Source organism: Malania oleifera, chromosome 4 (genome assembly GCF_029873635.1).
Source record: "Malania oleifera isolate guangnan ecotype guangnan chromosome 4, ASM2987363v1, whole genome shotgun sequence".
In the NCBI taxonomy this organism is placed as follows: Eukaryota; Viridiplantae; Streptophyta; class Magnoliopsida; order Santalales; family Ximeniaceae; genus Malania; species Malania oleifera.
Genome location: NC_080420.1, coordinates 124533374 through 124546053, shown reverse-complemented (window position 1 = coordinate 124546053; position 12680 = coordinate 124533374). Strand labels below are relative to the sequence as shown.

Here is a 12680-nt window from a genome sequence, read left to right as displayed (position 1 = left end):
GCATGAAAGTGCTATCTGCTAGTAACCATCCACATTCCCCATCCCAAATAAAGTGGGGCATGATCGAATAATTTAAAAAAAAAAAAAAAAAACACAGATGGGGATATGTCCTTTGTCATAAAAGGAGGGTCTCTTAGAGACAGAGTATAAAAGAAAAAGTTTCATTACCCTTAGTTCTCACCATGCAAGACAATGGCTGAGCAGGACAAATATCTAAGATATATATGAACACAGCATGGTTAATTTTAAAAACCAATGTAAGATCTATATGAACATAAGTGGTTAATTTTTAGAAACCATGCATCTCAATGCATGAAAGATAGTGCTAGAGTCACCTATAACCACCACACTCTCTCTCTCTCTTGTATATAAATGACAATGGATGCACGACATGTGAGAGGGGAAAGAGTGGGGAATTGTTTGCAAAAGCTAGTGTGAGCGAGTTGGAGAATTTTAAAAGAATACTACTGCCTACATTAAAAAAGCAAGGGAGATTTGGATTGTTGAAACACAATAATTAAGCAAAGAGAGATCATTTACCACAAGAATACAAAAACTAATGAGCTGTTCCCAACCCCCTTTTCCTTTCTCAAACTGCTTAAAGTATATTCTGTTAAGCATCCATACACAAGTTAGTTGAATTCTTAGGCATTCTTCAAATTGGAAGCTTTCTTACACATCCATATTAGCCTATTTGGATGCTTTCCCTAGGCATTTTGGAAATCCATTGCCCCACCCCCGCACCCCCCAAAAACAGGCACTAATACTCCCATGAAATAAGAAGCTACTAAAAATTTTGTTTAAAGGGGTTTAAGTGCATTAAGAAATCTTATAAAATTTCTCGTGCAGCATGAGCTTGACTAAAAAATCTTCTGCATGTTAGTTTTCTTTCGAAATACAGTAAAATCATTTAAAATTTGTAACAAAAATTCTAGAATAGAATCCTTTCTAAATTCATGGAAAAAGCACTAGCCATCTACAAAGATTACAATTTTGGTCTTTTCTATCACCTAACTCAAAGATAGGTCTCTCCCTCTATTTATAATACAAATCAAATACATTCTAACGACCATAATACCCTCACTAACTCTCACTAATTAACATACTGCTAATATTTGATTAAAAATGAATGACCTAACTTGAAGATAGGTATCTCCCTCTATTTATAATACAAATTTAAATACATTCTAATGACAATAATACCCTTACTAACTCTCACTAATTAACATAATAACATACTCAACAATAATATACTAAAAGACATATATAACCTCTAACACTCCCCCTCAAGCTAGAGCATAAATGTCATAAGCTCCTAGCTTGTTACAAATGAATCTTACACGAGCACCCCCCAACAAATCAGCACGCTGCATGTTTGACTTCTCAGTAAGCTGCATGTTTGACTTCTCATAAGCAATTGTAATGAGCTTCTACACAAGTTTCTCCCTAACAAAGAGGCAATCAACTTCAATGTGCTTTGTCTGCTCATGAAAGACCAGGTTGGAGGCAATATGAAGAGTAGCTTGATTATCACACATCAACTTCATAGGCTGAGAATGCGAAAAACCCAAGCCTTCCAAAATGTTCCACAACCAGACAAGCTCACAGGTAGTGAGTCATAGCTCTATATTCTGATTCAGCACTTGACCTTGCCACCACAACTTGTTTCTTACTTTTCCAGGAAACCAAATTATCACCAACCAAGATACAATACCCGGTGATGGATCTCCGATCGAAAGGTGATCCAACCCAATCTGCATCTGTATATCCATGGATATAAGTGTGAACCTGATCACGATATAGAAGACCTCTCCTAGGAGCACCTTTGAGATATCTCAAGATGTGAATTACTGCATCCCAATGACTTGTCCTCGGAGAATCTATAAATTGACTCACAACACTTGTTGCAAAAGATATATTCAGCCGACTAACTATGAGATAAATCAACTTTCCAACAAGTCTCCAGTATTGTCCAAGATTAGGTAGTAAATCACCCATATCCGGCATTCACTTGCTGTTAGGATCCATGGGTGTATCAACGGGTTTACATCCCAACGAGCCTGCTTCATCTAACAGATCAAGAACATACTTCATTTTTCAAACAACACTTCCGATACAAGATCTCGATAAATCTATACCCAAGAAATATTTCAATAGTCCCAAATCTTTGGTCTAGAACTTAGTCTGTAGAAAAAGTTTGAGACTCTGAATAACTTTATCATAATCACTTGTAATAACAATATCATCCACATAAACAACAACAAGGATCCTACCCGATGAAGTATGGTGATAAAACACAGAATGATCCACAACACACCATCGAAGACCAAACTCAAGTACTAAAGCACTGAAATGACCAAACCATGCTCTGGGAGATTGTTTTAAACCATATAAAGCCTTCTTGAGCCAACACACTAAGCCCGACTCCCCCTAAGCAACAAACCCAAGTGGTTGCTCCATATAAACCTCCTCCTCAAGGTCATTATGCAAGAAGATATTTTTTACATCTAACTGATGCAAAGGCAATTGATAAGTAGTAGCCAAGGAGATGAACAGATGTAATGATGTAAGTTTGGCAACCGGAGAAAAAGTATAATAATAATCCAGACCATACATCTGAATGTATCCCTTAGCAACACAACGAGCTTTTAGACGAGCCACAGAACCATCAGGGTTGATTTCACAGCGTATACCCAACAACAACCAACCACAGACTTTGTTAGGAGGAAGAGGTACCAAATCCCAAGTACCATTGTCATGTAAAGCATTCATCTCTTCAACCATAGCATTGCTCCACCTTGAATGGGCTAAGGCTTCCAAAACAGAATTAGGAAGGGCAGTAGCTGACAGAGCAGTGACAAAACAATAATAGGAGGGTGATAAGGAGTCAAAAGAAACATAGTCGGAAATGGGTTGTTGAGTACATGTGCCTATACCTTTCCGAACGGCAATAGGAGGATCAACATCATGGGAAGTATGATCATCGGACAAGGAAACCAAATGTGTGGTAGTAGAAGCTAGAGGGGACTCTCTTCCTTGGGGCTGCTGCCATGAATACACCTGCAAATTACGATGACCAAGACAATAAGAAGGACTCGATCTACATGGAGACTCAGATGATTGGTTGGGCAAGGACAGCAACGTAGAATCTAGAAGATTAGGTAAAGGAAGAGATTCATTAAGCTCAGAAGGGTGTAGTAAGGTGTAGACTCAAAGAAGGTAACATCGACAAAAACAAAGAAGCGATGCAGCACAGGAGTATAACAACAATATCCCTTTGGAGTATACGAGTAGCCCAAAAAGACACATTTTCTAGCACGAGGATCCAACTTATCCACCCCAGGAGTTAGTTGATGAACAAAAGACACACACCCAAATATATGAGGAGGAATAGAAAATAAAGGTGAATTAGGAAAGAGAATAAAGTATGGAATTTTACCGCTAAGACCAAAGGATGGCATTCCGTTGATTGGATAACAAGCAATCAGTACAGCATCACTCCAAAACACTTTAGGTACATGCATTTGATAAAGTAAAGTGCGAATGATTTCAATATGTCTATTTTTCTGCTTTGCAATCCCTTTTCGTTAAGGAGTGTGGACACAAGATGATTGATGAAAAATACCAAACTAAGTCACATAAGTAGTGAATTGTGCACTTAAAAACTCTTTAGTATTATCACTTCGAAGTATTCGAACTAGCAAACCAAATTGTGTCTTTATTTTAGAACAAAAGGCACAAAATACATAAAATAACTCAGAACGATCTTTTATTACTCATAACGATCTTTTATTACTCGGAACGATCTTTTATTAAATATAACCAAGTCATTATTGAATAATTATCCACAAGGGTTACAAAGTACCGGAACCCAACTTGGGCACGACCCTACTAGGACCCCATACATCTGAATGAACCAACATAAAAGGACTTGCAGCTCGTCTATTGACCTAGGACGCAAAAGAAACACGATGGTGCTTTCCCAACTGAAAAGACTCATAATCGAGACTAGACATAGAACTCAAACTAGGAATAAGACATTTTAACCTTTCCAATGAAGCATGACCCAAGCGACAATGAATTTGGAAAGGTGTGGCAGCAGTAGTGCAGGTAGTAGAAGGAGATAGTGACTCAAAGTGATAAAGTCCACTAGCTTCACGCCCTCACCCAATCATCTTCCTCCTCTTCAAATCCTGAATAACCACAGAATCAGGGAAGAATGTGTGTGAACAATTCATGAATTTAGTAATTTTGCTAACGAACAAAAGATTGAATGAAAATTTGGGAATATATAAAACCGAAGGAAGAGAAATAGAAGAAGTGGGATTTACAATACAAATTCTCTTGACTGCAGTAGTGGATCCATCAGCAAGAGTAACACAAGGTAAATTTGTAGGATATTGAAGAGTGGAGAAAAAGCTAGGTATACATGTGACATGATCAGTGGCAGCAGAGCCTATGACTCAAGTACTAGAACGAGAAGCACTAGATGACAGGGATACTGTGTGCTTACCTAATTGGGCAAGAGATGCAATGGAAAGAGAATCTTGTTGTGACGCTTGATAATGCTGGAACTTGGAATACTCTTCCTTTAACATAGAGACAATACGTTGCCCCCCACTAGACCCCAAAGATGAGGAGTCGGTGGTGGCTGCATTGGAAACACGTGAAGATCTACCATGAAGATCCCAACACTGCTCAATACTATGATTATTCCATCCACAATGAGTGCACTTGCAAGGAATACCTTTGCCTTGTTTGTCTCTACCACTACGACTACTCGAACCACTACAATAACTTTTGCGATTGTTTGATAGAGAACTAGAATCACTTTGTGTAGCAAAAGGTTGTCCTCTCAAAGCCAAATGCAAGAACAGAAGAATGCGCGCTAAAGGAAGCACAAAGGACACAAGAATAAACATTAGAAAATTATGACAACTTGGCACTATTGAGTATCTGGGTCCGAACTGCCTCAAACTCAGGTCTTAAGTCTGCTAGAACACAAAGAATTGTCATATGCTCCCTCTGCTTCTGCATCTCACAAGCGTTTGGCAATTATAGGTTGCACGACGTTAAGCTCCTCATGAATACCTTTCATCTCTCCAAAATAATCTGCAATGCTCCTATCGCCTTGTTGTAACTGAAAGTACTCCTGGGATAAATCATACATATGTGTAATGTTACTGGAGTAAAGAAGTTTGACGTAATCCCAAATCTCCTTGCACGTATCTAGATGCATACACATCCATGCAATCTATGGCTCCATCAAATTCCATAAAAGGGAAACAATCAAGGCATCTTCTTGAACCCACGTGCCTTTTCTCTTCTCATCAGAAGACTCATATTGGAGCAAGTGATCAGATTTCCCTAATCCTGCTAAATAAATCTAAACACCATTGAACACAATTCTTTCCATCCAACTTTTGAGTCGTTATTTGTGGCAACAATTTAAGAAACAAATTTTTGGGATTCATAGATTCCATCACAACACTCACAAATCAAAAATTACACCAAAAACAAGAAGAACAATCAAAACTAATCGGGACAATCACAAACTATGTGAAGCACCGACACAACGACGGATGAGGTGAACAACTCACCGATGGATATAGTGCTGCCACAGCACTCACAAACAGCAACCACACCAAAAACAAGAAGAACAATCACAAACCATGTAAAGCACCGACGCAACCACAGACAAGGCGAACAACTCAACGACGAATATAGCACTACCACAGCCTCACAACTAAACATACAAATGCTGCCATGGCTCCAAAAAACTCACAAGAAAGCCTTCAAAAACCTTGAACAGAAATTAACAGAATACTACAAGTGCATCATTGAAAAGTTTGACTTTTCGAGAAAAAAACTAGCCTATCAGCTTGATAATATAGTCTAAAGAAGGAATCAAAGCATGGTAGAAGAAAAAAAAACAGAAAAAAGTGGCCAAAACTCTCACGCACCAGCACATGGGGTCGGCCCTGCAAGCATTTGACCAGCCATAGGGCATGTCGGGGGCCCTCCGGCGATGGGGTTTTGTGGGGTGGATCATCGAGGAGGTCTGATTATGGGTATATGGTTGGTTTTGTGATTTAGTATGGGATGGAGGTGGATTAGGGAAGAACAAACGCAGGAATGGTTATTGGTTTTGTGATTTAGTATATGAATATAAGTGTGACACTGAGATATCTCAAGATGCGAATTACTGCATTCCAGTAACTTGTCCTCAAAAAATATCCAGAAATTGACTCACAATACTTGTTGCAAAAGATATGTCAGGCCGAGTGATTGTGAGATAATTCAACTTTCCAACAAGTCTCTCGTATCGTCCAAGAATAGGCAACAAATCACTCATATTCAGCAGTAACTTGCTATTAGAATCCATGGGCATATCAATTGGTTTGGATCCTGACAATCCAGTCTCATCCAATAGATCAAGAACATACTTCCTCTGTGACAAAATAGTTCCCATACGAGATCTAGATACTTCTATACCCAAGAAGTATTTCAACAGTCCCAAATCTTTGGCTTGAAGCTTTGTCTGTAGAAAACGTTTAAGACTCAAAATACCTTTATCATCATACCTATAATAACAAAATCATCCACATAAAAAATAAGAAGGATCCTATGCGATGAAGTACGATAAAAAAAAAAATATAGAGTGATCCACTCCACGTCGTCAAAGGCCAAACTCAAGTACTATAGTACTAAATTGACCAAACCATGCTCCAGAAGACTATTTTAAACCATATAGTGTCTTCTTGAGCCAATACACTAAACCTAACTCCCCTTAAGCGGCAAGCCTAGGTGGTTGCTCCATACAGACCTCCTCCTCAAGATTACCATGCAAGAAGGCATTCTTCACATCTAACTGATGCAGAAGCCAATGACTGGTAGCCAAGGAGATGAACTGACTTACCGATGTAAGTTTGGCAACCGGAGAAAAAGTGTCAATAATCCAAACCAAACATCTGAGTATACCCTTTAGCAATAATACATGCCTTCAAACGAGCCACAGAACCTATAGAATTGACTTTCACAATGCATACCCAGCGACAACCAACCAAAAACTTGTCGGAAAGAAGAGATACCAAGTCCAAAGTATCATCATCCTACAAAGCATTCATCTTTTCAACCATGGAATTCCTCCACCCAGAATGGGCTAAGGCTTCCAAAAAAAATTGAGGAAGCGCAACAAATGACAGAGCAATAACAAAACAATAATAACACGGTGATAAGAACTCATAGAAAACATAGTTGGAAATGGGATGTTGTGTACATGTTCATTTACCTTTCCAGACAGCAATGGGAGGATCAACATCGTGGGAAATATGATCATCAAACAAGGAAACCAAAGGTGTGGTAGTAGAAGCTAGAGGAGACTCTTCCTTGGAGCCATCATTGTGGATACATCAGCAATCGAGACAACGAGGACTTAAACAACATGGGGACACAAGTGAATTGGGCAAGGACAGCTGGAAGATTAGGTAAAGGAAGAGACTCATTGAAACCAAAAACACTCAAGGACTGAGAGTAGTAAGGTGTAGACTCAAAGAAGGTAACATCTGCACAAACAAAGAAGCAACAACATAGAACTATAACAACGATATCCCTTTTGAGCATATGAGTAGCCCAAAAAGATACATTTTATAGCACGAGGATCCAACATATCCACCTCAAAGAGTTAGTTAATGAACAAAGGCCACACAGCCGAATATACGAGGAGGTAGAAAAATAGAAGTGAATTAGGAAAGAAAATGGGGTAAGGAATTTTACCACTAGGAACAGAAGATGGCATCCTATTGATAATATAGCAAAGTACAGCATCACTCTAAAACACTTTAGATACATGCATTTGATAAAGTAAGGTGCAAGTGATTTCAAGGATATGTCTATTTTTCCCCTTTGCAACCCCATTTTGTTGAGTGTGGGCATAGGATGATGGATGAACAATACCAAACTGAGTCATATAAGTAGTGAATTGAGTACTGAAGTACTCATTAGCATTATCACTCTAAAGTATCCAAACTGGATAACCAAGTTGAGTAATTATTTTAGAACAAAAGTTACAAAGTACTAGAAATTCAACTTGGACACAACTCTACCAGGACCCCAAATATTAGAATGGACTAACATGAAAGGGCTTGTAGCCTACTTATTGGCTCACGAAGCAAAAGGGACACGATGATGCTTTCCTAACTAACAAGACTCACAATCAAGACTAGACATAGAACTCAAATCAGGAACTAGACATTTCAACTTTTCCAATGAAGGATGATCAACGCGACAATGAATTTGGAGAGGTGTGGCAGCAGCAGTGCAAGCACTAGAAGGAGATAGCAGCTCAAAGTGATAAAGTCTACCAACTTCACACCCTCCACCAATCGTCTTCCTCATCTTCAAATCTTCTATAACCGCAAAATTAAGGAAGAATGTTGCCGAACAATTCATGGATTTGGTAATCTTACTAACAAACATAAGACTGAAAGGAAACTTGGGAATATACAAAACCGAAGGGAAAGAAATAAAAAAGTGAGATTTATATTCCCAATTCCCTTACCAACAATGATGGATCCATCAGCAAGAGTAACACAAGTTATCTTTTGATGTTACTTCAAATTAAAGAAGAAATTAGGTATACATGTGATATAATCAATGGCATTGGAGTATGTGACTCAAGAACTATGACGAGAAGTACTAGATAATAGGCATGTTGTGGTATTACTTGTTTGGGCAAAAGATGCAATGGAAAGAGAAGCTTGTTGTGACGCTTGATACTATTGAAACTTGGAAAACTATTCCTCTAAGATAGATACAGTACGTTGCCCCCCACTTGGCCCCAAAGGCTTGTGGAGTCAGCGATGGCTGCTTTGGCTGCCCCTAAAGGAGTTGAACCAGTGGTGGCTGCATTGGCAACACATGAAAGTCTATAGTGGAGATCCCAACACTTCTCAACAATATGATTACCTTGTCCACAATGAGCGCACTTGAAGGGCGTGCGTCTACCTCGTCCATCTCTACCACCACACCAATCAAACCACCTCGATAACTTCTGCAAACATTTGGTAAAGAACTAGAATCACCATGCGTGGCAAAGGTTGTCCTCTCATAGTTAAATGCAAGAGCAAGAGTGTATGTGCTAAAGGAAGCACAAAGGACATGAGAATAAACATCGACAAATGATGGCAACTCTGCACTACTAAGTATCTGGGACCAGATAGCCTCAAGCTCGGGTTTTAAGGCCACTAGAACTCAAAGAACTTTCATCTGCTTCCTCTGCTTCTGCATCTCACGAACATTGGTAGTTATAGGTTGCAAGACGTTAAGCTCCTCATGAATACATTTCATCTCTTGAAAATAATTTGCAATGATCCTAAATCATACATACATGTAATGTTACTAGAGTACAAAAGCTTGGCATAATCCCAAATCTCCTTGCATGTATCCATATGCATACCCATCCGTGCAATCTAGGGCTCCATCAAATTCCACAAAAGGAAACAATCAAGGCATCTTCCAAAATCTACACTTCTTTTCTTTTCTCATCAAAAGGATCAAATTGGAGCAAGTGGTCAGATTTTCCTCATCTTGCTAAATAAACCCGAATAGCCTTAGGCCACTAAACATAATTCTTTCCATCAAACCTTTTAGTTGTTATCTATGGCAGCGATGAAGGAAACATGTTCTTGAGATTCCTAGACTCCATCCCAACTCTCACAAATCAACAGCCGCACCAATGTCAAACAAGAAGAACAGTCAAAACTAATTGGGATAACCACAAACGAGGTGAAGCACCAAAACAACCAGGGACAAGGTAAACCACATACAAACTGATATAACACTATCACAACCTCACAAATCAACTTATGAACACTGCCCCTGCTCCAAGAAACTCACACGAAAAGCCTTTATGAACACCAAACAACAACTAACGAATTATCACAAGTGCATGGTTGAAAAAGGATCTTTGAGCAAAAAACATGCCCAATGGCTTGATAATATGGTATAGGGAAGGAATCAAAACATTATGGAGGAAAAAATCTAAAAAAAGGTGTTAGACATGGGGTTGGAACTGCTAGCAGTCGGCCAGCACGTGGCGGCGCATGATGAGGTTCTTGGCAATGGGATTTTGTAGGGTTATGTTTCAAAGGGTTTTGTTTTTGGCTATATGGTAATGGTTGGTTTTGTGAAATAATGAAGGGTTGAAGTGGTTCTGAGAAGGGTAGTGACGGGAGGGTGTTTTCTGAAGATGGCTGAGGCCTGAGAGAGGTAGGGTTTAAGTTGGATCACGCTCTGATATCACATTGAGATTTTGATTAAACAAATGGCCTAACTAGAAGATAAGTCTCTCCCTCTATTTATAATACAAATTAAAGACATTCTAATGACCATAATAGCCTTACTAACACTCACTAATTAACATAGTAACACAATAATAATACTAAAAGACTACAATAGCCATTAACATAGATGAAGTGGAAATCTAATAGTCTTAAACCGTGATTTAAAGTTGTAAGCTTGTCCAATGACTAATTCTAAGTCGAGTTGGTAAATGCCTCCTAAAATTCAATGTGAATAACCCAACAACAAATTTAGAGGTTATTAGGTAGCAGTAAATTCAATAAAGTTAAATTAGTGCCTCTTGCAATGTTCCCACTTCATTTAATCTACATTTGACTTGATCCTACAAAGTGTACATAAGAAGCTCATTGCTTAGGTAGATTCGCAAAAGAGTTAAAATTTTTTTTGGCAAGAAACAAGCTTCGTATATTACCAAAGGGGGAATACAAAACAAAGAGAAGCTAATTAAAGCTGAACTCCCACAACATTACACAACAATACCAAACAAAGAAACAAAAGTATTCATGAAATCGTAGAACTACAACAACAAAATTTGACATGATTAACAATGGTCCTCACAACAATACTACTTGTTAAGATATGATTAAAATGAATGACCTAACTTGAAAATAGGTCTCTCCCTTTATTTATAATACAAATTAAATATATTCTAATAACAATAATACCCTTACTAACTATCACTAATTAACATACTAACACACTAAATAATTATAAAACTAAAAGACATGAATAACCTCTAACACTCCGCCTTAAGCTGAAGCATAAATGCCATATGATCCTAGCTTGCTACAAATGAATTTAACATGAGCAACCCACAAAGCTTTGGTAAACAAATCACCAAGATGCATATCCGACTTTACATAAGCGGTGGTAATGAGCTTTTGCACAAGTTTCTCTCGAACGAAGCAGCAATCAACTTCAATGTGCTTTGTCCGTTCATGAAAGACCCAATTGGAGGCAACATGAAGAGCAACTTAATTGTCACACATCAACTTCATAGGCAAAGAATGAGAAATACCCAATTCTTCCAACATGTTCTTCAACCAAACAAGTTCACAAGCAGTACGGGTCATAGTTCTATGAAGGATATTTTAGAAGAAGAATAACCATTCTTATTGAATTTCAAGAGACACGATTACAAGATAACAGTAAAGGAAGCCCACCAAATTAGGAAGGCCACAAAATCAGCAAATCAAATCACCACAAAATCAGCAAATCAAATCACCAGATCTCTAGGCTAGAAAACAGGAAACTAAAACTACTAGAAACTGAAATAGTAATTTCAGATTTTAAAAAATAGAATTTCCTAATTTATTCCCTAGAAATCCGACAACCCCCCTCAAGTTGGAGCGTAGATATCTATTATGCCCAACTTGCTTACAAAGAGCTCAAAACTAGATTTGAAAAGTCCTTTTGTGAAGATATCGGTTATTTGTTGAGTGGTAGGAACAAAAGGCATGCAAACAGCTCCACTATCAATCTTCTCTTTTATGAAGTGTCTATCAATCTCTACATGCTTAGTGCGGTCATGTTGTACTGGATTTTAAGCAATATTTATGGCAGCTTTGTTGTCACAATACAACTTCATTGGCATGTTCACCGGCATCCGCAGCTCTTCAAGAATTCTCTTCAACCATAGCATCTCACAAACTCTATTAGCCATAGCCCTATATTCTGCCTCGGCACTACTCCTTGCAACCACATTCTATTTCTTGCTTTGCCATGTGACTATATTTTTCCAGACATACGTGCAGTATCCTGACATGGATCTCCTATCAATAACTGAGCCTGCCCAATCTGCATCAGTGTATGCCTCCATATTCTACTGTGTGGTCTTCTGGAAGAGTAAACCCTTGTTTGGTGTACTTTTCAAGTATCTGAGAATTTGATAAACTGCTTCAAGATGTTTCTCGTAGGGTGAATGCATAAACTGGCTTACCAAACTCACAACAAAAGCAATATCGGGTCATGTATGTGATAAGTAAATTAACTTTCCCACCAACTTTTGATATCGAGTTGTATTCACTGGATCACCTTCCTAGTCATCTCCAAGTTTCTGATTGGGATCTATTGGAGTGTATGCTGGCCTCCAACCGCTCATCCTAGTCACCTTAAAGAGGTCAAGGACATACTTCTGTTGGGAGACAACAATCCCTTTCTTCGACCGAGCAACCTCCATTCCAAGGAAATACCTTAGAGATCCTAAATCCTTGATCTTAAATGTTGATGACTGGGAAGTCTTTAATTGGTTCATCTCGAGTACGTCATCTCCAGTGAGAATTATATCGTCTACATACACAATTAGTATCGCTATCTTC

At 38.5% G+C, this 12680-nt stretch overlaps 1 protein-coding gene across 2 annotated transcripts in view; it reads right to left on the bottom strand.

Annotated features, from left to right (window-relative positions):
• Positions 1 to 12680, bottom strand: part of LOC131154208 (flap endonuclease 1) — a 68601-nt gene that overhangs the window by 26135 nt on the left and 29786 nt on the right. The gene's annotated exons all lie outside the window — the stretch shown is intronic.